Here is a 25,850-nt window from a genome sequence, read left to right as displayed (position 1 = left end):
TCCTGTATAACGGAGTTACCACCGACTTCTATAGCACAGTCCTTAATGATGCCCATAAGATTGTCGTTCATTGTTTCAACACTATGGTCATCTTCCTGAGTTAAAGCCGAATACCTGTTCTGTAGCTTGATCCGGAATTCCTCTATTTTTCCTCTTACCGCTAACTCATTCATGGGCTCCTTATGTACCAGTTTCTTTCGTTCCCTCCTCAAAGTCTAGGCTAATTCGAGTTCTTATCATCCTATGGTCACTGCAGCGCACCTTGCCGAGCACGTTCACATCTTGTATGATGCCAGGGTTAGCGCAGAGTATAAAGTCTATTTCATTTCTAGTCTCGCCATTCGGGCTCCTCCACGTCGACTTTCGGCTAATCCGCTTGCGGAAGAAGGTATTCATTATCCGCATATTATTCTCTTCCGCAAACTCTACTAACAACTCTCCCTTGCTATTCCTGCCTATGCCATATTCCCCACTGACTTGTCTCCAGCCTGCTTCTTGCCTACTTTGGCATTGAATTCGCCCATCAGTATAGTGTATTTTGTTTTGACTTTACCCATTGCTGATTTCACGTCTTCATAGAAGCTTTCGACTTCCTGGTGATCATGACTGGATGTAGGGGCGTAGACCTGCACGACCTTCAATTTGTACCTCTTATTAAGTTTCACAACAAGACCTGGCACCCTCTCGTTAGTGCTATAGAATTCCTGTATGTTAGCAGCTATATTCTTATTAACCTGGAATCCGACTTCTCGTCTCTCCGCTAAGCCCCGGTAGCATAGAATGTGCCCGCTTTTATGCGAAGGATATTACTAGAGCTCAACCCAGCTCCTCAGGCGCGGCGGTGTCGCCTTCAATACCACGTGACACCGTGACGTCACGACAGAGGAGAAACGGGGCTCCAACTCGCGCCGTCGCTCGCGGCCTCGCGGCGGTATATAAGCAGCTGCACTTGCCTCTGCTAGACACTCACGAGGTGAGATGCCTCCTGGAGACAGAGCTGCTCGTTGGAATGAGAAGCGAAGGTTGCGGCGTGCTACAGAGACTGTTTCTAGGTGGCTTTGCTACGGCGCAGCGACTACGCGCCCCGCATCGGACGCGGTGAGCGTCGAGCAACGCAGCGTTCGGCGCGACAACGAAATGTGCGCCTGAGCAAGCGCCGCACGCCTGAGCCGACGACACCGGCTTTTCTGCGACACGAGCTCCTTAACGCTGTCGCGTTAAAATAAAGGCTAGTATGCTTCGCATCCTGGGCTTAACCTTAGCTAAGCCACAGCCAGTTTTTTAGCACTGTATTTGCTTCATTGGTCCTCCTAACTTCACTGAGCCCTACCATATCCCATTTACTGCTCTCAAATTCCTCCAATAGCACTGCTAGACTAGCCTCACTAGATAACGTTCTAGCGTTAAACGTTGCCAGGTTCAGATTCCAATGGCGGCCTGTCCGTTTGAGCACTTTGAGGTTGTGTAAGTACTCGTAAACAAATGCAAAAACAAAATGTAGCCAGTGTGGCTGTTCTACTTCCCCGTGCAAGACTAAGCAACGCTAAACACACACACACACACACACACACACACACACACACACACACACACACACACATATATATATATATATATATATATATATATATATATATATATATATATATATATATATATATATATATTTTCTCTTACAGCGTCGAACTGATGTGGTTCTATGTGGACCGAAGAGGGGGAGAGGAACTTCATTACAACTTCTTTCTGGGCAAGTCGCTGCATACTCTATTTGATAATTGTAACAGCGGTAACACATGCATCCACAAAGTAACAAGGACGAGACGCAAGCGCTCACTGTCAACTAAATTTTATTGACCGAAGACGGATACCTTACATAAAGGGAAAGGAAGGGAGCGATACAATCGAGGAAAATGACATTGCGCATCGACGACCGTACGTGCGTACGTGGAAGCATTCCACATACAGAAATGTGGCAGCAAGTGCGTAAGCACCCCCTCTGTATCACTTTTTGCTGCAGAGCTTCAATTTTTGGAAGCGACCGTTTACTGATTTAATTGTCTGTTAGTATCCCTTGCCTTTTTTTCTCGTCTTTTTTCGCCGGCACGTAGGTTCGTGACGTTCGGCACCCACGTACGTGATTGCTGGCACGCAGGTTCACCGATGCGCAATGTCACTTTTCCGTACTGTATCGCTCCCTTCACTTCTGCATTTGCCCTTATATAAGGTATCCGTCTTCCTTCAATAAAATTTTGTTGACACTCAGCGCTTGTGTCTCGTCCTTGTTACTTTGTGGATGCATGTGTTAGCGCTGTTACAATTTTCAAATCACGGGGAGGGGAACCATTATCATCTTTTTATTAGAATGTGAAGACATCCGCCCTGCGGTCGATTTAGGCACTACTGGCCTCCTTGAAGCCATTGGGTTCAGCGAGAGCAGTGGAAATGTAAACATGCCCGCAATAGAGATTAGTAAGAGGCGATCGAAACATTGGTGGGAGGAAAGTAGGGAAACAACAAAAAACGGAGACGTACAAAAGCAAAGTTCGCAATATGGGGTTAGAAAATTTGGTTGTGGGAGTTCATAGGGCTCTTTTCGCCATTTATTTTTCTTTTTTAACCTAGGCAGTACAATGGCTTGGTGGCGCCGCCCACCGGCCCGTTTCAAAGGGCACGCCAGCCATCCATCCTCTGCCTCCGCCCCGTTGTCAGACGAAACGGCGCACGCGACAGCCGCGTCACATCAGGGAGGAGCTTTGCGCCGCCGATCTTCCCTCTCTTGCGTGCGTAATCATGCGAACGACAATTAAAATTTGGAGTCGGTTATATCTCGGAGCACAGAGACGCTAAAAGAATTCTTCGAATTGATAGTGTGTACAAACACGAACGCCTCTTTTCCAGTACAAACATGCCATACCCACTTACTGCACTCAACAAAAAGTTAAGTGTTCAATTTTAGTCAATTGGACTGCTGACATAGATAATTACCGTCTCACTTTGTGTCCCCCTGGCCACATAACTTATTTACACAGGTGGTCTTCGCGTGATTCCCAGTGCCTAATTTCAAGAAAACCATAAAGCTTAATTTTGAACGCTCGGTATATATATATATATATATATATATATATATATATATATATATATATATATATATATATATATATATATATATATATATATAGCTCGCCAAGAAAGTATAGAAACATGGAGCAAGAAAATCGGCTCAAGTCTCGTTTTATTCCTACGTGCCTACGCTCTTTGTTGCATTTGTTTACTGCCGGATCCTATGGTCCAATGATTCACTGATTATATATATATATGTATAATCAGTGAATTATATACATATATATATAGCCTCGAGCGCCAAGTCGACGGCAATTCTGCGTGCATTTGTGGGCTTCCATCAGGCTCGGAAAAACACTTTTATGCAACACGTATTTAGGAATAGAAGGCTGTTTTTCATGTCGCTCTACAATTTTCTCATTAACACTTTTCGTCTACATTTAATATTTGATAACTTGATTGATGAATTAGGACTAATTTGTAATTAGGCGGCTTGAAAAAATAATTTGAGTATTTCCATGCAACGGCCAACAAGCGTACCTAGGCTTTGTCCAGCCATTTGGCCAAAGCTAGCTGGGTCAGCCCGCACGCACACACCGTCGGAGCCCGCCCACCCACGCACGAAGACAGCGCGCACACAGCGAAGCCAGGGAAATGCGCGGCTACACTGGCCGGTCTTATCTGGAAAATGAGAAGCCCGAACAAAGAGGTAGATCAAGTGCGCCGACACTTACATTTCCCGGATGCCGTTGTACCAAGCAAACCTGCGATGGTGCTGTGCCACTACGACTGTCGGCTGAGAACACAGTCTCATCATCAGGTCTCAATTGTTGCATACAGTGAGACGTGGAACAGATCGCAGTTATCGCATAGCGTGGCGTCAGATGTTGTAGGCGAGAATTTCGCTGCAGCGGCTTAAAAGCATGACGCGACACTTTCGACACCATCTCGGGGCCGCAAGTGGGCATGCGAGAAATCAGTCCCCAGCCTAGCAAAAAAATTGTGCACGTAAAGGTTGCGCACAGAGAAGATACAAAGGGACAGCTCCCGGTTCTGCGCCAAAATCCCGTCGTGGTGTTGTTCTGTCGGCCTCAGAAGCGCCGGAGAAAACTGCCATCTTCAGGGGCGGCGAAAGTGTAGCACCGCGCAAGAGCGAACAAGAGCGCCCCACAAAAGTTGGACTAACGTGTGGTTACAGCTAACAAGCGTACTCGATCAATTCCAAAATGGCGCAGACACTCGTAACCGGTCACAAGAATATCGGCGCTCTACCGATTCTGTAAAATATAGTGCGGATTAATTTCCAACAGCTTCGGAAACTCAAGAGCGCCGGGCCAGTGTGCTCGGCAACGGCGGCCAATCAGCGTGGCGGCCACCCGGGCTCGCCGTGCACGCTGCTTCGGCTTCCGCAGCGAGGGGCAACGCTTGTCGAGGCGATGCGGCGAAACTTGCTCACTCCGCCGAGAGTTGGTCCTCGAATGGCTCACATATCCGTGTCTTCGATTCCCGTGGACGAAACTATTTCGCTTTCATTGTTCGCTACTCACGCTTGCGTGCCTATAGTAAGTTTAAAAAAAATTGATTTTTCGAGTTTAGCAACCTTACAAATAATGTTACGTGCGGTTTTTTCACACAATAACACGCTCTGTTACCTTTGCAGTGCGTTGGTGCGAGCAACCTCTGTAACATGTAATGCTTCTGACAGCACACAGATGTTTCCTGCGTGGTTTGCAGTCACCAATAAATGACGTGATCACAGAATATATATACGATTTCTTCGTCATAATATAGATCTGGAGCAGTTTGCTGTAGAACCACCAGATGGCGCTTCGGGCGGCACGGCGCACGTTGCCTCCGCGAGAGCAGACGAAACCATCTCCACTTCTGCCCTGTTTCGCGCTATGCGCTATATATACAGTTGGCTGCAAAAATTGTGACTGCGACATTACGCAATGGAATGAATCTGTGTGGCCAAATAAACGAACTGGTGCTACACCCCGACAGCCTGTGTCGACGGGCCTTGGCAATGCACGGCTTTTCTCGAGGATAAAGGACATTCACTCATCCGCTATATCGCTAACCTCTAGACTGGAACGTTAGCAGCAGTGAGTAGCGCTCGTTACGGAGTGAAAAAGGGATCGAGTAAAGCCGCTTCCTGGCAGACCCCAACTCATATGCGAACTTAAGGCCACCGCCAAGGCATCAAGAATAAATGAATGGGCGCAGACTTGAAACAATGCATGGCTGACGCCAATTACGCCGATAGCACACGAACGTTCCAGGCTGAACATTTCGTGACGGTCCGCAGAAGTAGGCGAGTGAGTAGCGATAATACGTGCTTATTACAGGCCGTTACAAAGTACGGGACTTTGCAAGCCCGCCCTTGTGTGCAGCAAGAACATCATCATCATCATCATCATTCTGGTTAGGCCCACTGCAGGGCAAAGGCCTCTCTCATATTTCTCCAACAACCCCGGTCATGTACTAATTGTGGCCATGCCGTCCCTGCAAACTTCTTAATCTCATCCTCCCACCTAACTTTCTGCCGCCCCCTGCTACGCTTCCCTTCCCTTGGAATCCAGTCCGTAACCCTTAATTACCATCGGTTATCTTCCCTCCTCATTACATGTCCTGCCCATGCCCATTTCTTTTTCTTGATTTCAACTAAGATGTCATTAACTCGCGTTTGTTCCCTCACCCAATCTGCTCTTTTCTTATCCCTTAACGTTACACCTATCATTCTTCTTTCCATAGCTCGTTGCGTCGTCCTCAATTTGAGTAGAACCCTTTTCGTAAGCCTCCAGGTTTCTGCCCCGTAGGTGAGTACTGGTAAGACACAGCTATTATACACTTTTCTCTTGAGGAATAATGGCAACCTGCTGTTCATGATCTGAGAATGCCTGCCAAACGCACCCCAGCCCATTCTTATCCTTCTGATTATTTCCGTCTCATGATCCGGATCCGCAGTCACTACCTGCCCGTAGATGTATTCCCTTACGACTTCCAGTGCCTCGCTGCCTATTGTAAATTGCTGTTCTCTTCCGAGACTGTTAAACGTTACTTTAGTTTTCTGCAGATTAATTTTTAGACCCACTCTTCCCCTTTTCCTCTCGAGGTCAGTGAGTATGCATTGCAGTTGGTCCCCTGAGTTACTAAGCAAGGCAATATCATCAGCGAATCGCAAGTTACTAAGGCATTCTCCATTAACATTTATCCCCATTTCTTTCCAATCCAGGTCTCTGAATACCTCCTGTAAACACGCTGTGAATAGCATTGGAGAGATCGTATCTCCCTGCCTGACGCCTTTCTTTATTGGGATTTTGTTGCTTTTTTTATGGAGGACTACGGTGGCTGTGGAGCCGCTATAGATATCTTTCAGTATTTTTACATACGGCTCGTCTACACCCTGATTCCGTAATGCCTGCATGACTGCTGAGGTTTCGACAGAATCAAATGCTTTCTCGTAATCAATGAAAGCTATATATAAGGATAATGGCATAAGGGTATATATAAGGGTTGGTTATATTCCGCACATTTCTCTATAACCTGATTGATAGTGTGAATATGGTCTATTGTTGAGTAGCCTTTACGGAATCCTGCCTGGTCCTTTGGTTGACAGAAGTCTAAGGTGTTCCTGATTCTATTTGCGATTACCGTAGTAAATACTTTGTAGGCAACAGACGGCAAGCTTATCGGTCTATAATTTTTCAAGTCTTTGGCGTCCCCTTTCTTATGGATTAGGATTATGTTAGCGTGTTAGCGTAGAACAAGTGCATCGTAAATGAGCACACCCGCCAGCGAGGAGGCACAAAATAAACAATGAGATAGTGACCGCACCGAGGAACTTAACTGAGACAGACACAAAACAAGCAGCTGCTTCAAAGTGTCTCTCAAATGCAAAACGAAGAGCCAAACACACGTATCCCGATTTAAGTCGTAGGCGTAAAGTTTGGACAGCTCGATTCGCAGCCCCGTTTTCAGTACCGTGCGTGCGCTGCTCGCGCCGTCTGCAGGAGAGCGCCGCTGTGTGCGCGTTCTCCGAAGCTCGTCCAGCCAGCCGAAACAGAGGTTTGTCCAAGACGTTCACTCGAGGGGTCGCCAGCCGCTTGTGCGCAGGCGCGAGAAAAAAAGCTGGGGGCTTTTGCACTACGGAGGAGGTTTCTCAGCGCGCGTTGTATTCGTTTGTCCCCAGACATGGCGGCATGGCTGAGTGCGGTAGAGTTTGTTCACGCTCAGCCGCTGGCTGCCCGCGCGGTGAGGCAGCGGGCGCGAACACCCCATTTGGTGATCGCTGTGTCTGAAGGGGCAAGGTTCCGACTGGAGTTGTATACGTAGCGGGTCGCTTTTTGCGTCGCGACGATAGATTGGATTTTTTACAAGCACTGCTCCAGGAGGGCACATGTAACCGGCAAACGGAGGCTTCAGGAGAGCACCTGAGATTATAATAAAGCAGGCGGCGCAGGATCTCCGGGGCACCCAAGGAGTAGCGGGGGGGGGGGGGGGGGGGGGGTCAAATCTGGAACCAGGGCAACCCGTGGGTTGGGGCCGCCGAGGCCGATGGGTGCCAGTGGGTGTATAGCGGACAGCCGACCGTATACACCTGCCCGTGCGCATCTCGGCGCGCCAACCCCGTCGAGCCGGTACATCCGGGCGTGCCTCCCGGCAATTGTTCATTCCCGCAGGCGCCACACATAGACAGGCGCAATATCTGCCGCCAAGCTTTGTCGCACTCCATGCCATTAAAAACTAACGTTAATTCAATTACAATTATTATTTCATTTAATTCGAGACCAGCGTTCGCCTGGCTAAAAGCGAGGCCTGTGTTGCAGTCACAGCGGTCAACACGCGGAGCCGGTTCGCCCGCGCCACCGGGAAGCAGTTCACGGTGCTCCACGAGAAGTTCCGGAAGTGAGCTCGATTTGCGATGTGCAGGCACGTGAGCGCGGCACTCGAAACGAACGCCAATGCGCAGACGCGGTGCAGGCGTTGCGTCCGACTAACGTGCACGAAATGCGTACGCTTGATAGAAGGTACGAACTGGGCCGAAAATGCACACGCACATCGGAAGCGGGGGTTTCAACGGCACTCGCGTCCCTGTGCTGCGTCGTGTGCTGCGCTGCTGCTTCGCACCTACACGCCTGCGCCAAATCGGCGCCGGCAGTGGAGTGGATGCAGCGAAATGGTGCAGCCTTACACTTTCTCAAACGAACGGCAGCCGAATTGGTTAAGCTGGTGCCGGCGAATCGAATGTACCTCGCATAACACTGCCCCGCAGCGGCGATATGCGACGGAGCAGTGCCGCCGAGCTCGAATCGACACGGATGCGCGACACACTTGAGCCAACGAAGGCGCGTTCACCGAAGGGCGCAACGACCAAGCGGTCTGCGCACAGACCGACGTAGCGGCTTTGCGCGAACCTCGACACCGTCCTTCACGCTTGGCGGACCCCGCTGATTGCCTCCGCGGGTGGCAGACAATGCAGCCGCGGCGACGAAGGCCCGACGAAAGCGCTTCCTCATTGAACCAGCTTCTGCCATCGGGGTAACTGAATATCAAATTGCGGGCCCTTACAGGGTTAACCAGCTCTTAGCGCAACATTTCGCTGATGGCTGCCGTACTTGCAGCGGCCATATAGTGCCACGCGCGAGCAACATGTAACAGGAATCACGTTACCACTCCTCCGATATGTGCCCTACAGAGAGAGGTGGTCAACTCGTGCTCATAGCGAAAAGGCTATATTACAAGGGCGAATCAGAGTCTGTGCCCCTGCATTTTCAGCCGAATGACGGCTGTAAATGCCAAGTCAACACGTCCATTCCCAGCGGTGGACCTATCTTGGCCCGGCCATATGGCTGCCGGCAGGTCCGCGGCACGGTGCTGCTGTTGGTGCTTCGCACGGCGTAGGAGCAACGATTCCTTTCCTCAAGGGACGAACGCCCATCGAAATCCACAAGCAAATGCAGGCCACGTATGGGGAAAGGTGTCTCGCCCTGACAAGTGTGACGTGGTGGTGTTGCGAGCTGGCAAAAGGCCGTGGAGACTTGCATGACAATGAGCGCTCGGGGAGGCCTCGCTGACTGACGACACAGGGGCACCTCAAATTTAGCGCTGCGATGGGACGCCCGAACCCACCCCCGAACCGACGTGGGGACTATGTGGAAAAATAGTGTAGGGTACGCAGAATAGCTGGTATATTTTTAATTACCTGTATGCACCTTATATTGGCTAATAAAAATATAGGGGCAATGACTTTGTAATTCGCTCTCGTATGTGACCAGCGTTTTATTAGCTAAAGAAACCTGCAGGAAGAGATTGAGTGAACAGAAAGGCAAAACCGCGCGTGGTCGGCAACAGCGAACGGCAGGACAGCGAAATGCTGAGCAGTTTGTCAGAAAATTGTTCACTGTGCCCCGCAACACTTACAGTTTCTAAGCCCTAATGCTTCGTCGAGTAATACGGAAAATGAAATTCAGTTTCGGGCATCACCCGCAACGAAATGCCCGATTTCAACGGCACCCAATAGCAACGACCAGCACAGCGAACCTTCAGACCTCGACATCCGCAAAAGTCGCTCCTCCACTGTGCCCAGTTCGCACCGAGCTCGCACAGGGTGGTGGCTACACTGCAGACACCCTTGCGGCAGGCAGTTGCCTGGTGGCTCCTTAGTGCTAAATCATTTGTTCCTGCACATGCAAACAAGAAATATTGATCATGCACGGTATCGTGCAGAGAACGATAGCACTGCTGCGTTCGCTTTCTGTTCCGCTCGTTCGCAGAACCGCATCGACCGTATCCTCAAGAACATGTTGGCAAATTGCATACAATACGGTCACTAGGCCTTCGCTTTTTTAATAAGTACTTTATTTTCGGAAACCGTTGGCATACGAAGTCATTGTAACATTTATATGTAATCGTGTGATTCCTCGATCTTTACGTTTCGCGGAACTCCGCTATACTAGGACATATGGCAGTGTTAGAAGGTGTGTGTACATGTAACAGGAGTATCGCTAAATTCGCGCCTGCGGACTTGTTTGGATTGTAACGCGCCAGTCGCTCGCAAGCACTTTCGCAGCAGCAGTCGCGACCACGATTTTCAACGGGTTGCGACCACGCTGGGTTCAGGCCGGGGGGCAAGTCTTTAAGCCATTACCCGCTTTAGTACTAAATCACCAACAGCGGCAACGGACAAGCACAACGACTAAGCGTTGCGCACGGCTGAGGCGAAAACCGCAACATTGGAGGCAGGCTGGAAACACCGGCTCCCACGGCGTGTCACCGCGCTCGGGCCCGGGGGCGCTCGAGTTGCAAACTGCGGCCAGTCGCAAGACAAACGCGCATCAGGGGAGAGCAGGCGGAGTTCGAAGAAAAGCGGAAAGAACGCCTCCACGATTTATGGGCATCGCCTCTTGAAATAGATGGTCACGTAGGCCGCTTCATTCAATCAGGTATACTTTACATGTGTCACAGCGAAGCTATATACCCCTACCCTCCAAGAAGGGGTTTAGCCAGGGGGTGGGGGCCGCTTATAGGGCTACAGCCCCCCCCCTCCCCCCTCCGCGCAATTTTTTTGTGCTATTGACACGTGTACTTATCTTTATCGGGCGACCACGTTTCGCCGCTTAACAACTGTAATCGCACAGCGAGGGATGCGCCTGAATGTATCCGATGTTTCTGGAAAGTTATCGATGCTTCTACCCGGCTGTCTGTTGTCGCCGAACCTTGTGTTATCTGATTTCATCGCGTAACGCGAATGGTGTAGAACTTTGTGGAAGGCACGCGGGTCCGAACGATTAGTCTGGAACATTCGACGAGTGCTCTATAAAAGCCGACGCGCTTGACCCGCTGATCAGATTTTTCGACGATCGCCGACCGTGTTCGCCGCTATCGTTGTGCTATAAGTGTAGCCTGTTTTGTGGGCACAGGTTCGCCCAATAAAAGTTAGTTTTGTCTATCACAGTATTGCTACTGTGTTCTTCACGTCACCACCACGTGACATCTGGTGGAGGTGCTTGTGCGTTCATGTACCGAACGCCCCCGCAAAGCCGCGATCCAAGTCCGAAGCCCGAGGACAAAACCAACGTCGACCAAGACCAGCCACCAGCCAACCAAGACCAGCGAGCTAGCCGCCGGCTGCAAGGACTGCCCCCAGAGCACGGACTCCTACCTGAGACGAGCAGGAAGATTGCCACCAAGTCCTCCCCAATGGCAGCCCCAGCATCCCCCGTCGTGCTGCAGCAGCCCAGGGAGCCCCCCACGTTCCGCGGTTCAACATTCGAGGACCCGGAAACCTGGCTCGAGACGTACGAGAGGGTCGCTGCATTTAACAGCTGGAACAGTGACGACAAACTGCGACATGTCTTCTTCGCATTGGAAGACGCTGCCAGGACGTGGTTCGAGAACAGAGAAGCCACGTTAACGACCTGGGACCTTTTCCGAAGCGCCTTCCTGAAGACATTCACAAGCGTCGTTCGCCGAGAACGAGCCCAAGCACTACTGGAAACCCGAGTGCAGCTGCCCAACGAGACCACGGCGATTTTTACAGAAGAAATGAGCCGCCTATTCCGCCACGCCGACCCGGAAATGTCCGAGGAAAAGAAAGTCCGGCTACTAATGCGTGGTGTTAAGGAGGAACTTTTCGCCGGTATGGTACGAAACCCGCCGAAGACTGTCGACGAGTTTCTTCGCGAGGCCACTAGCATCGAGAAGACACTCGAGATGCGAAACCGGCAATTCGACCGCCGCACCAACGCTACAAACTATGCCGGAGTTCAATCACTGGCCTCCGAAGACCTGCGCGAGGCTATCAGGGCAGTCGTACGAGAGGAGCTTCAGAAGATCTTCCCGTCGTCGCAGCCTCAAGTGGCCTCGATCGCTGACATCGTCAAAGATGAGGTTCAGAGGTCGCTTGGAGTTCCGGAGGTGCAACCTCAATTACCGCAACCCCAACCCGAAGCGATGACCTACGCCGCCGTCGTACGCCGTCAAGGCCCACCTCAGCGACTACGCCAGGGCCCTGTAACGCCGCAATTCCGTCGACCACCGCCGCCGCCGCCGACAGCGCGCCCACCCGTCGCCCAGCGGAGCTACCCGAGGAAGACCGACGTTTGGCGCGCTCCTGACCACCGCCCACTCTGCTACCACTGCGGGGAAGCGGGTCACGTCTACCGCCGATGCCCATACCGCGACATGGGACTGAGAGGGTTCGCCGTCAACGCGCCGCGTCCAAAGCTTGGAGAGCGCCCACGTGACATCGCCGACTACCTCGCCGCTACTCAATGGAGCCCTCGACGACCATCCCGTTCGCCGTCACCAGGCCGCTACCTGTCGCCGCAGCGCCGACCATACACCGGCCCTGCGCGGGGCCGCTCTGCGAGCCCATATCCGGAAAACTAAAAGCAGCAACCGATGGAGGTGCGGTTGCTGTTCGTCGAACTGACGAAGATCCTCCGCCGTCGACGAACATGACGAAGAAATCATCTCGACGACCTAATGACGACACGCCGCCGTCCCGAAGAAGTCGCGAAGCCAACACTACACCGACGAAAGACGACTTGACGACGCAACGTTCCAGCTTCAGTTCAACACGACGCAGCCGTGATCCGACGCCAAGACACAACTGCAACGCCAGACAAAGAACCACCGACCTCGACGTACTTCTAGACGGCCACGCAGTCACTGCCTTAGTCGACACAGGGGCCGATTACTCTGTAATGAGTGGACACATCGCCGCCCAGTTAAAGAAGGTTAAGACTGCATGGGAGGGTTCCCAAATTCGGACCGCTGGAGGACACCTCATTACGCCGACTGGAATCTGCACGGCAAGAATTACCGTTCATGACCGTACTTACCCTGCCACCTTCGTTATCCTGCAACAGTGTTCGCGAGACGTCATTCTCGGCATGGACTTCCTGAACCAACACGGCGCAATCATTGACCTGAAGTCGAAGTCCATAACGCTGTCGGAAGATCGAGCGATACCACCGGAGAGCTCTAGTATTCACCGTGCCTTAAGTGTGCTCGAAAGTCAAGTCAGCATCCCGCCTCGCTCCAGCATTGTCATTTCCGTAGGCACCAAAACGCCTGCCGACGTAGAAGGCGTCATCGAGGGTGACCAACGTCTACTGCTAGACCGTGAAATTTGCGTCGCAAGAGGGATCGCTCGACTGCATGGCGGGAAAACTGAAGTGTTGCTGACAAACTTCACCCAGGAGTTCAAGCACATCAACAAGGGCACGACGATCGCGTACATCGAAGAAATTGTGGAAACAAGTAATGCGTTTGTCCTCTCGGATTCCGCCGCATGTAGCCCGACGACCATGGTTCCCGAACCAGACTACGACATTAATCCAAGTCTCCCAGTGATTAAGCAACAGCAGCTCAGAAGTCTGCTCCGACGATACAAAGGCTGCTTTTCGACGACATCGAGGATTCGACAAACACCAGTCGCCAAGCATCGCATAATCACCGAGGAGTACGCTCGACCACTCCGCCAGAGCCCTTACCGAGTTTCGCCGCGAGAACGCGAAGCTATAAGAGAACAAGTCGACGAAATGCTGCGCGACGACATCATCCAGCCGTCGAAAAGCCCGTGGGCATCCCCTGTTGTGCTGGTGAAGAAAAAGGACGGAACCCTACGTTTCTGTGTCGATTATCGTCGTCTGAACAAGATCACGAAGAAGGACGTATACCCCCTTCCACGGATAGACGACGCATTGGATCGGCTCTGCAACGCTAAGTACTTCTCCTCGATGGACCTCAAGTCTGGCTATTGGCAAATAGAAGTCGACGAAAGAGATCGCGAAAAGACCGCCTTCATCACCCCAGACGGCCTCTACGAGTTCAAGGTTATGCCATTTGGACTGTGCTCGGCGCCTGCAACGTTCCAGCGCGTGATGGACACGGTTTTAGCGGGATTGAAATGGCAGACCTGTCTCGTTTACTTGGATGACGTCGTTGTATTCGCCGGAAATTTCGACGACCACCTTAGGCGGCTTGCCACAGTACTAGAGGCCATCAAGTCATCAGGGCTCACTCTGAAGCCAGAAAAATGCCGCTTCGCTTACGATGAGCTTCTATTCCTAGGCCACGTCATCAGCAAATCCGGAGTACGCCCCGACCCGCAGAAAACAGCTGCCATTGCAAAGTTCCCGCAGCCCACCGACAAGAAGGCAGTGCGTAGATTTCTTGGCATGTGTGCCTACTACAGGCGATTTGTCAAGGATTTTTCACGCATCGCTGAGCCGCTGACACAGCTAACTAAATGTGACGTCGAGTTCAAGTGGGAAACGCCACAGGCCGACTCATTTAAAGAACTCAAACGACGCATGCAGTCGCCGCCGGTACTTGCGCACTTCGACGAGTACGCCGATACAGAAATCCATACTGACGCCAGTAGCCTAGGCCTCGGTGCCGTTCTAGTCCAAAGGAAAAACGGAGTCGAAGAGGTGATCTCTTACGCTAGCCGGTCGCTGTCAAAAGCGGAAAGCAACTATTCTACGACCGAAAAGGAATGCCTCGCCATCGTTTGGGCTACAGCTAAATTTCGCCCTTATCTTTATGGCAGGCCATTCAAAGTCGTCAGTGACCATCACGCGTTGTGTTGGCTAGCGAGTATAAAGGATCCTTCAGGACGACTGGCGCGGTGGAGCCTCAGACTACAAGAATACGACATCACTGTAACCTACAAGTCCGGACGAAAACACTCCGATGCCGATTGTCTATCACGCGCCCCCATTGACCCGCCGCCGCAAGATGACGAAGATGACGACGCCTTCCTTGGCATGATAAGCGCGGAAGACTTCGCTGAACAGCAACGGGCAGACCCGGAATTAAAAGGCCTGGTGGAATATTTGGAAGGGCACACCGACGTTGTCCCCAGGGCATTTAGGCGCGGATTATCTTCCTTCACGCTTCGAAACAATCTACTCGTGAAGAAGAACTTTTCACCACTCCGCGCAAACTACCTTCTTGTTGTCCCGTCAGGACTTCGTCCAGAAGTATTGCACGCCCTACATGACGATCCGACCGCTGGACACCTCGGTTTTTCCCGGACACTATCGAGGATACAAGAAAAGTATTATTGGCTGCGCCTGACCGCCGACGTCGCCCGTTATGTCAGAACATGCCGAGACTGTCAGCGACGCAAGACACCGCCGACAAGGCCAGCCGGATTACTACAGCCAATCGAGCCTCCTTGCCGACCATTCCAGCAGATCGGGATGGACTTGCTGGGACCCTTTCCGACGTCAACAACCGGAAATAAGTGGATCGTCGTGGCGACAGACTACCTCACCCGCTTCGCTGAAACTAAAGCACTGCCGAAAGGTAGCGCAGCCGAAGTGGCGAAATTCTTTGTCGAAAACATCCTGCTTCGACATGGCGCCCCAGAAGTCCTCATCACCGACAGAGGAACGGCCTTTACAGCGGAGCTCACCCAAGCCATTCTGAAATACAGTCAGACAAGGCACAGGAGGACCACGGCCTACCACCCGCAGACGAATGGTCTTACGGAGCGGCTGAATAAGACCCTCGCCGACATGCTAGCGATGTACGTCGACGTCGAACACAAGACGTGGGATGCCGTCCTGCCGTACGTAACATTCGCTTACAACACGGCGGTGCAAGAAACAACACAGATCACGCCGTTTAAGCTGGTTTACGGCAGGAACCCGACGACGACGCTCGACGCCATGCTGCCCCACGTCACTGACGAAGAGAATGTTGACGTCGCTAGCTATCTCCAGCGCGCCGAAGAAGCCCGACAGCTCGCCCGCCTACGGATCAAGAACCAACAGAGGACCGACAGCCGACACTACAACCTCCGACGACGCTTTGTTGAGTACCAGCCCGGCGACCGTGTTTGGGTTTGGACACCGATACGCCGACGAGGACTCAGTGAGAAACTACTCCGACGCTATTTCGGACCCTACAAGGTCATCCGACGTATTGGCGCTCTGGACTATGAGGTCGTGCCAGACGGCATTTCGCATTCACAGCGGCGCCGCGCACGATCTGAAGTGGTCCACGTGGTGCGCCTTAAACCCTTTTACGGACGCTGACGAAATTCCTTATTTTTTGTTGTTGTTGTTTTCTTTGCTACGGGTGTTTTTATTTCGCTTGTATGTAGCATTAAGAGGGGGGTATTGACACGTGTATTTATCTTTATCGGGCGACCACGTTTCGCCGCTTAACAACTGTAATCGCACAGCGAGGGATGCGCCTGAATGTATCCGATGTTTCTGGAAAGTTATCGATGCTTCTACCCGGCTGTCTGTTGTCGCCGAACCTTGTGTTATCTGATTTCATCGCGTAACGCGAATGGTGTAGAACTTTGTGGAAGGCACGCGGGTCCGAACGATTAGTCTGGAACATTCGACGAGTGCTCTATAAAAGCCGACGCGCTTGACCCGCTGATCAGATTTTTCGACGATCGCCGACCGTGTTCGCCGCTATCGTTGTGCTATAAGTGTAGCCTGTTTTGTGGGCACAGGTTCGCCCAATAAAAGTTAGTTTTGTCTATCACAGTATTGCTACTGTGTTCTTCACGTCACCACCACGTGACACTATCATGCGCCGCCGACCAAAACAACTCCCGGCGCCGGAAACCATTCCGTATGTTGTCTAGAATGTAATAATAATAATAATATATGGGGTTTTACGTGCCAAAACCACTTTCTGATTATGAGGCACGCCGTAGTGGAGGACTCCGGAAATTTAGACCACCTGGGGTTCTTTAACGTGCACCTAAATCTAAGTACACGGGTGTTTTCGCATTTCGCCCCCATCGAAATGCGGTTGTCTAGAATGTCTTTTCCAGGCTCGAAAAGACATTTCCGCGCGAACATTGCAAACTCGGGCTAGATTTCGCGGCAACGCCCGTAGACGGGGAGTCACATAACGCAAGGAGCCCCATCCGAGCAAAGTTTCAAGGGCGTTAGCGAGCGGGCTCGTCGCGGCATCTCGCGGAGGCCGCAAAATCTACGGAGCGCACGGATTTCAATTCCGAAACTTTGTGGGTATAAAGTTCTGATAAACATTTCACGCGAAAGGTGCCTTGACATTTCCAACGTCGTGCTTTAGATTTTCGATTCCGCAACTTTGTGGTTTTAATGTTTGTATAAGCATTTGACGCCAAAGGTGCATCGAGTTTTCTAAAGTCTCACATTGACCATGCAACGAGACAAGAATCAACATACTATCAGACGAGTTGAGAAAACACGCAGTGAGGCCCGATGAGACGAAGCATTGTGCTGGTTTGTTTGTGCCGTCATGTCACAGAAAAGAATATCCCATTTCACGTGCGCCAAAGCATAACACGTCAACACACTAGAGCCAGCAAAGCTAACTGCGTTCTTATTTATTTTTCTACTTTGGATTTTATTCGCAAAGGCACATTGAGCCTCTTAAATTTTGCTCTCGCCACGCGCGGGTTGCCAGAGCTCACGCGTTCTTCTCGTGTAGCCCCAAACACCGCGCGGCGCACTTCGGTGCGCGTTCGTTTTTCTCAGGCCGAGTTGATTTTCGCCTGGCAGAGTTTTGGACGCTTTCTGGATGGCAGACGAGTAAAACAGCTTTGGCGTCAAATGCTTATAACAACATTAAAACTCAAAGTTGCGGAATTGAAAATCTAAAGCACGACTCTGGAGATGTCAAGGCACCTTTCGCATGAAAAGTTTATCAGAACTTTATACCCATAAAGTTTCGGAATTGTAATCCATGCGCTCCGTAGATATTGCGGCCTCCGCGAGATGCCGCGACGAGCCCGCTCGCTAACAAAACGCCCTTGAAATGGTCGCTCGCCGCCCCCACTGTTGGGACTCGACAGATTCCAACGCGTTCGCTTGAGCGCAACCTCTCCGGAAAGTCTTGTCTCGACGGTGTACGATACCGGGCAGTATGCGTGTGGTTCTGTGTGGACCAAGGGTCTCACGTTTTCTTCGATATTCCTTAGGTAGGTGCCCAAAGTAGGCATTCGATAGCGGCCAACGTGCTTTCCTTGGTGTTTTTTTTTTGTGTGTGTGTGTGTGTGTGCTCTGGCTCCATAAAAGAAAAAAAAAGGCATTGATGCGGCGCAGCGAATTGCCGCATGGTGAAAGTTCGATTTCGTTACATCTTTTGTGGAAAGTAATAGGCCACGGGACGCTTCAATTGCCGGATACTCTTAAAGGCTCATTCACACCGGCGACTTACAGTGGTCGCACGACCAAGTCGGTCGCAAAGCTACCAGTCGCAAACGGTCGCTTTTCTCGAAAAGCGACCATTTTGGGCCAGTCGCTCGCTGCTCGATTTTTCAGTCGCGCGACCACGGTCGCAAAACTGATAAACCAATCAGCGGTGCACCGGAAGTGATCTTTCATGTGTCTATATCCGGTCTCCTCCCTCGTCGCGGCAAATTCTGCGCAGATTCCGAGAGTTCTCGCTGATAACGATAATCTCCGGGATGGCGACTTGCGGGTCGCGCTCAGCCGGGCTTGCCGGTGTGAACATCCGTCGCCTTCGGTCGCTTTTTGATCGCGAGTCGCAAATGGTCGCGCGACCTCCTCAAGTCGCCGGTCTGAATGAGCCATTATTATACAATAGCGACAGCAACTACACGGGCACTCAAGAGGCATTCCTGCCGTCGCTCTCCTGTTACGTATAAACTCCAAGGACGATAACATCGCGACCGCGCGCTGCATGCTGCATGTGCGAGTGAAAGCTAGGGGGGTTGGCATGGGTAAGCCGACGATGGTGGCTCAGTCATGTGTGCTCGAGGGAGCACAGCGGGGAGGAAGGGCGCCGCCTTCCGTCGCGCGCGATTATCACGGGGGAGTGGAGGGAGGGGGGGAGGTGGTCCTCAGGATTCTGTGATCTGTGATTGCCCACAATGCTTATCTGCCGTGTTTGACGCATTATATACAGTGACTTTTTCTTAAATATGTAGGTGTATTGAGGATTTATACGTATATTTATATATCTTGTTGCGAGGTTTTGAATATACGTGCATAAAGCTGTTTCCAGTGCCAGTGACACTTTTTTGCCCTTTATGAAGCTGTATCTTCGCATTTGTATATTCCATTATATCTTCGCATTTATAATGTACGAGGGCGAGTCAAATGAAAGTGAGCCAACCCACCCCACGCAATAATGGTTTGCTTCATTATCTGCAAGGCATGCACGTGGCACAGAGGCATCTCTCATGTACAAAAGTGACACGCAGGTGTGAGGATAAATATTCTTTTTTCATTGCTCTTATACACTGCATGGGCTGAACATGGTTGCGTGACATAATGGACTCTCCAAAAGTTGAACAGCGTGGTCTCGTGATGCTTTTGACAGCTGAAGGTGTTTCCCAAAAAGAAATTAGTTGCCGTATGGCTGCCGTGTACGTTGAACGTTGCATTTCATTGGAAACTGTGAGGCGTTGGAGCAATCTGCAAGATCCTGCGTTCCGAGTGGAACTACCAAGCGCGACTCTACAGGCAGTACCTTTCGGTACAACTTCAGAGCGGTGCAGGGCGCCTCACAGCTAATGGTCTGCATCGCGAGTACTTTCGGTTGGCGGCCCAGACAACTGAATTCCTATGGCAGCAACAACTACGTAGACTCCGAGAACAGCAGCCACAAAAGAAGCAGTTGGCCCTGCAGAACCTCGTCCATATTCCAGAGTCTGTTGCTTTGCCTGAAAAGATTCGAGAGGTCCTATCTCTCGGTCCGAAGTTTGCCGTCCAAACCAAAAGGCCCCCCAGAGAACTGTCCTACGTTCGAGATGTCTCAAGGCTTGTCCCAAACCACGAGGTAGGCCGTATCGTATCGGAAGGTGTCGATGTACTGCGGAGGTGCAAGCAACCGAAGGCGAGGATTTCGGTGAATCGGGTAGCCTCTTCACTCGTTGGCAATTCACTGTGTGTAATTCCTGCCGATAAAGAAGGCGGTTTTGCTGTGCTACCTGCTGAAGACTTTAACGCCAAGGCTCTAGAAGCCATCAGTGCCACGTTTAACTGTCATTGGGAGGTGTCGCTGGCCAAGGTAAAGGCTGTGGCAAAGCGCATGTGCAACAAACTCAATCTTAAATTAACCAAGGCCTTTGAAAACAGCAAGCGAGATCATCTACAAGTTTTCTTCAGTGCCAAAACGCATAAACCCGGTGTGCCGTTACAGGTTATTGTGTCAGGAATTGATACTTGGCAAAAGCCGTTGGGGGTGTTTTTACAACAAAAGTTGGGCCTTCTGCCGGTCAGCGACACTTTCCTCGTTAAGAGCTCAGATATTGTGATTGATTTTTTGAAATCACATTCTGACCTTGGTCTTCAGGCGTTTTCTATTGATGTAAAGGATCTTTATTATTCCTTGCCGCATAGAAGCGTACTGTCCTGTGTTGAGCAATGTATTGATAATTATGGTGCTGTTTCCTTCCAGAATGAGGCCGGCATGTCTTGCAGTCAATTTTTAGAACTTTTACAGATTTATCTTAATTCCACCTTTATCACTTGGGATAAGCAATGTTTTTTGCAGAAGAGCGGAGTTTGTATTGGCTCTTGCATTGCTCCCATTATTAGTGACTTGTTTTTATCCTGTTTAGACCATGACATTTCATCACAAGTGCAAGGCACTGCAGTTTTTAAAACATTTGGATGCGTTGATGACCTTTTAATTTTCATTGACTGCTCTTCTGACGAAAAAGACAGCCAACTATGACAGACAATTAGGATGAGTTCTAAACAGAATATCACCATTTTTCATTATAAGAACAGCCCAAACAGCCTCTCAGAATCTTTAGGGCCTGGTTGCAAACAAGCTTTACAAAAATGCAATATAAATGCTTATTTAAGTTAGCTCAGAAGTTGTGAAACAAAAATACCTGCTTAAAGGGACATTCAAGTGAAAAATTATTTCTTCTGCATCAATAAATTACCGTTCTACAACACCAAAAACACCACTGTTACAATGATAAGACATTATTCCTCAAAATTTTAAGAATAACAGCTCACAAACAAATGTCATGAAATGAAACACTGACAATGCATGCCTTTTATGTTAAATGTTCTCGGACTTAAATATTAAAAGTGCAAAGCAATAACAAAAACATGAAAATTATGTCATTTTTTTTGGTGCGGCTATGCACAACCTCCACGATCAGCCCACGCAAGAGGCCGCATTTCTACTGGAAACCTCGCCTTCGTGCATGGCATTCACCGCCAGCATTTTTGGGCAAACGTTATGGTTACGTAAGCTGCAGTTGCTGGGAAGCTTGAGAAACGGCCAAGTATCTTTCAATGCTATCACATTTTAATGGCGAAGCTTACGTGTCTTCCACATCTTTGTCTTACTGCTCAAAGTATAATATTTTCATTCCGGAACAATTTATTGCGGTTGCTTTAGCTGCTTAACATGAAAGCTCTTTACACGCTGCACTGTCAGCAGTTTTTGCTAGTCACTTCCACTCTACTTGCCAACCACCTAATTACAAGAATGTCAGTAAGAAGCCTCTTAAGGATGGCGCACATACCACTGCAGAGTTTTACCTTGTATGTAAATGTATTGCTGTTTACGCAATAACTGATCATCGGACAGATGTACAGCAGCAACAACGCTGGTAGCAACAATTTTTTTGTGACACATTGTGTATACAGACAGCACATAAAGCTGCAATGACCTTTCATATTCTACTTATTTCACCCTGATCTCATCACCTGCCCTCAGTGGAGGACTCCAGTGGAAAGATAAAATAATGTTGTTTATAGTTTCACACGGTGATATTGCAATATCAGGACCTTGTACCTTAAGGTAGGTGATACATTCTTTCATGTATCGGAAATACAGATACAAGATACACAAAGAGCATCTAAGAGAGTATATAAGATACATGCATCTTCAATACTGCCCAGCACTGCTCTAAACGTACACAGCAATGTCTCTTGTTGCACCAGTGTTTTCCTTGTGACACCTGTCGGGGTGTCCTATAAGCAAATGACGAAGCTCATTTTTGCGGCTTCCTGCAGCATCCTAGTCTTCCTGTAGTGGGCATGAGTGCATTCTCATACTGCAGCAGCAATTTACTGTTTGTGACCTTCGTAAGTAACTTCACTCAATACATTCAAGAATTCTACACTCATTTGAGTGAGATCAATTAATTTACCAGACTTTCATGGCCTGTGTCCCAAATGTAGATAAACAATAATGGCAAGAATGAGTGCTCATTTTGTATTTGCTAAGCACTGCGAGCTGACTAACAATTACACAATGTGTAGCACAAATTGGCCACACAATAATTAAGAGACGACCCAGGTCATTTATATGGCTCCTTGTAGTCTTAGTTTTCCTGCAGCAGCCTGTGTACATTCTCAGCCTGCCAGCAGCGATTTGCTATTTTCAATTACATAGCATTGTTGTACGCTACTGAAAGGTACTGCTAATGACAGAAACATGACTGCGAGGGCATAGTCACAGCACTTTATGCAGGAAAAGATATATCAGACAGACTGGCAGATGCCTCGATAATCACTCAACAAACATTGCGACACTCAAAGCTGGCAAATACGCTGCATACACACTGCAGTTGTGAGCCTTTGTTTAATAGAGTACAAATGCTGCCCAAGAATGCAGCTCAACTAATCAGAGTGCTCACGAAGGTGCCAAAGATTAGCAGAAGTGAATCAGCTACTTATCTGTTTACTTATCAAAAAGAAATGCTATCACTTTTTCTGTAGTGGCCTTTAACAAATGGGTTTGCTAGTACATAATCTATGGTGTATTGTCATTTTTCCATTAGTTTTTATTCTTGGTGGATGTTCTTGCTTCTTGTTGCACTGAGCCCACACAATAACACAGAAGTCCTAGAAGCACCACGTGCATGCTTTGTTTGTCCTACACAATGCCAACTAGCCCATCAGTCTGGACCCAGGTCAATTGAAAAGATCAACATTGCTGAGGTCTGGTCTTCTGAAGCAGCAGAAGCTTGATGTGGGCGAGTTGGTTTTGCATACTTGATGAAAAGAGCGCTACGAAGACGCGGACTAAAAGAACAACATGTACGACAGACAAGGCGCTACTTCCAACTAAATCTTTTTTTGAAGAAACAGGACTTTAAATAGATGCAACCAAGAATGGCCCATTGTGACATCACGACCTCACTATCTCATTAGAAAAGCGGAAGCAGCTGGAAGTAGCGCCTTGTCCATCGTACATGTTGTTCTTTTAGTCCGCGTCTTCGTAGCACTCTTTTTATCAAGTCTGGTCTTCTGTTTGACCTGTCCCGGGCGCCGTTACTTTTTTTTGCAGCTTCTACACGCAACAACCGGGCCAAGGTAGCATTCTTTGGTAAACGTCAATATTATAGGCAACAAAACCCTTCGTAGAGACATGGCTTCAGCAAAGGACTGGAGCTAGTACGCTGATAGAATGAAGCTGTACAATACGCTGTCCTTTATGAAAAGGCACTTTACAATGCATCATGGAGGCACGGTAACAAAAGGAATCTTGTATAAAGCATGGTAACAATCTGATCCCAATGTGAAGCAACAGCCACAGTACTTTGCACAAGCACTTTGTACACCTTCAGTGCATGCACTCATTCTGCACTGTAATGTGCAAGCATATAACTTGGGCTGCAGTCCACAATAGTCGAGTGGAGATTACAGTGTATAATGTATCCACAAGAATAATTCCAACTGAAGACGCGCCATTTCTGAAGGCTCGAAAACTCTGACAGCAGATTCAACACAGAGGTGAACATATAACAGTTATTTACGTATGAGAACCCTGAAGCTTTATCCATGAGCTAAAATAGAACAATTTACTATAAGTTGCACCAGTGTACTCACAATTAACAGCAGCAATGATTAATCATCACAAGAATACTACCGCAACGTTGGATGCAAACTATGAGATGTGTGGCAGTGCTTCACAGCCTAGAATCACACAGTAAGATTGTTGGCTACCCTTCATGGGAGTCAGTAAAGTGAAATATTTCTGGCAAGTCAGTGCTAAAAAAGTTAAATTAGGGGGTTTTACGTGCCAAAACCACTTTCTCATTATGAGGCACGCCGTAGTGGAGGACTCCGGAAATTTCGACCACAAGTCTAATACGTCTGTTTAGAACTGTGTGCCAGGGGCAATCCACTATATTTTCTGGACTTGACCTAATATTCGTGGCTACGCTGAGAAAAGTGCTATAACACAATTATCAAAGGCTACGCCTACAGAACAGTCACTCCAGGAAGCAGAATACATCGCTCAAATCAATATCAGTGTTCCCTAGTAGATAAACATTAATACCCCAGAAAGTGGATGGGAAAAAGGCGTCGCGGTAGCTCAGCTGGTAAGGGCATCGCACGCGTAATGCGAAGACGTGGGTTCCTGCCCCATCTGCGGCCACTTGTCTTTTCATCCACTTTCATTTCCATTGTCTCTAACTCAAATAATAAGTATAAGCCATTTCCCCTATGCTGTCCTTGGCGTCTTTGTTGGCTAGCTTCTTACGAGATGACCAATGAAAATCGCACCCGCGGTTTTCTTTCTTATAGTTCATTTGTGTTAGGTCATTTAAATGATGAGCAGAGCTACCAAGTAACTTTTTTTTTGTCTCTTCGTTTTTAGAACCACATGGTAAACAGTGATGCGTAACTAACTGAAAACAGTTGTATGAAACCACAGGTACATACATTGTAGTTGGCGTTATTATACAAGCACCCGCCTGATGCAAATATAAACCAGGGAAATGAAATCCGAGAAAGCTACTGCAGCGCTCACAAGACGTAGGCAAGGTTAAAGCCACTGATCGTGGATTTGGTCGTCCTGAACTGGTCCAAGCAAACACTCGAATCACCTGCAGGGCGAAATATTGGTAGCAAGAAGCTGTCGTCATTGCAAAGCAGCCGTTCGCTCAGCCTTGCCACTTCTCACTGCCACGGTCCGTGAGATGAAACCATTACGCGGCAGGCGCACGTCCATCACCCCGGTCGGGGCTGCTCCCGATTCCGCGGCCCTCGGATAAACGCTTTGACCACACGGCAGGCGCCAGACCGGAGCGATTAATCGGGCGTGATCGAGCGCTACGCGGCAAGGACGGTTGCGCGACGCACGTAAACACTGAACTCGCAACACGTGTGGAAACCAACGGACCCGTTTCGCAGGTTGTCCCTTGCGGGAAGAACGGAGCCCCGTCGGCCGGTACGGCACAGAGCACGACCGACGGCGGAGATAAATAACATAGAAAAAGAAAACGGGGCCTCGCTTAGCGGCCACACAAAACAGTGCGCCCGGCGCGAGAGATGCGGTTCATTTTCCCCGAGCTAACAATAGGCCTAGACCGGCAAAACACGGCACTCACCCGTCTCGGTCACAGAGGCGTGCTCGGTTGTCGCAAATCCACCACACACGATCGTAATCCAGCCGACGCAGCGCCCGCTGCTCTGCAGTGTCCCGGCGAAGCACACAGCGGCACTCACGCGCTAAACACGGCTGGCTTTCTTATGGGAACATCGCTCTGCTGGGTAGAGATTTCAAACGTGATCCCGCCACGGTACGTAGGCCAATAGGCGGCGATGTGAACGGCCGCAGCAGCAGCCGCAACAGTGCTCGCCGCTGCGCTTCTCTACCTCGGCCCGCCGGCACAAGGGTCCCTTGCGACGATTTGGCACCGAAGAAAATCCGCGCACGAAGGCTCCGCCACTTGAACTACGCGAGCCGGCGACCGCTCTGCGGGAGATGCGGCGGCGCATAGCGGCATCCTCCGTGCATTGTCGCTGGAGAGGAACAGCCGCACAAAGCACCGAAAATGCAAACACCAAAACACGCGCGCCGGATCCCTT

The 25,850-nt window shown here is 49.8% G+C and overlaps 1 protein-coding gene across 2 annotated transcripts in view; it reads right to left on the bottom strand.

Annotated features, from left to right (window-relative positions):
• The window catches only part of LOC139055887 (plectin-like), a 295,516-nt gene extending 269,666 nt beyond the window's left edge, over positions 1-25,850 (bottom strand). Inside the window, exons 1-2 of one of the 2 annotated variants that reach the window (XM_070533491.1) lie at positions 25,370-25,850; positions 3,601-3,741 (exon numbers count right to left, since the gene is read on the bottom strand). The gene's annotated coding sequence lies outside the window, so the exon portion shown is untranslated. The remainder of the gene's footprint in view (positions 1-3,600; positions 3,742-25,369) is intronic. The other variant, XM_070533490.1, reaches the window with a different exon arrangement.

This window comes from Dermacentor albipictus, chromosome 2 (assembly GCF_038994185.2).
Source record: "Dermacentor albipictus isolate Rhodes 1998 colony chromosome 2, USDA_Dalb.pri_finalv2, whole genome shotgun sequence".
NCBI lineage: Eukaryota > Metazoa > Arthropoda > Arachnida > Ixodida > Ixodidae > Dermacentor > Dermacentor albipictus.
This window is presented reverse-complemented; position numbering and strand designations above follow the sequence as displayed.